Source organism: Aegilops tauschii, unplaced genomic scaffold, assembly GCF_002575655.3.
Source record: "Aegilops tauschii subsp. strangulata cultivar AL8/78 unplaced genomic scaffold, Aet v6.0 ptg000318l_obj, whole genome shotgun sequence".
Taxonomy (NCBI): Eukaryota; Viridiplantae; Streptophyta; class Magnoliopsida; order Poales; family Poaceae; genus Aegilops; species Aegilops tauschii.
The window spans coordinates 5037-5976 of NW_027332571.1; positions in this window are offsets into that span (position 1 = coordinate 5037).

Below are 940 nucleotides of genomic sequence, written 5' to 3' on the forward strand. Positions count from 1 at the left end.
TAATAAATTAGGCCAACTTTGTCAGTCTATCCTTAATATAGAAATAAATCGAAAGGTTAAAATAAGAATAAAGTCCAATAAAAGTATATCAGAATCAATCCCTCTTATTAGATTTCTATAGAAGAGATAAATGCTTTATCGAAGGAAATAAGAAAAAAGGGTATGTTGCTACTCTTTTGAAAGAAAAAAATAGGAATTCCCGAAGTAATGTCTAAACCCAAGGATTTCACAAATCAAAGATAAAGGATTCCAGAACAAGTAAACACAATTTTCAATTGTCTCAACAACAGAGTTGGATCAGAATAAGGAATAAAAGTCAATTCGTTCGAAATGAGACAAAGAAAAGAGTTTAAAGACGACTCAAAAATTTTGGAAGGATTTTGCCTTCGAAGTTTGTCAGGCAAAATTAGCCCACTTGAGTCATGAGTATAAATGAAATTTGTTTTTTCTGTAAGGAAATTAATGCACGTCATAGTCTAATTTCTATTATTATCGACAGAAATTCGAATCATTTTCTCGAGCCGTATGAGGAGAAAACCTCCTATACGTTTCTAGGGGGGGGCGTTGTTTATCTACATCTATCCCAATAAGCTGTCTATCGAATCGTTGCAATTGATGTTCGATCTCGAAGAGAAGGAAGAGATCTTCAAAAAGTAGGTTTTTATGATCCGATAAAGAATCAAACTTGTTTAAATGTTCCAGCTATTCTCTATTTCCTTGAAAAGGGTGCTCAACCAACAAGAACTGTTTATGATATTTTAAGGAAGGCGGAATTCTTTAAAGAAAAAGAAAGAACTTTGAGTTAATTGAAGAACTAAATGAATCAAAAAGTAGGATAGGAGAAGATTATTAGTATTCCTAGTTGTCTAATTATTTAGACACAATTTACCTCTTTTTTAATCCTATTTGGATTTATATTATATCGTGCCAATTCAACATA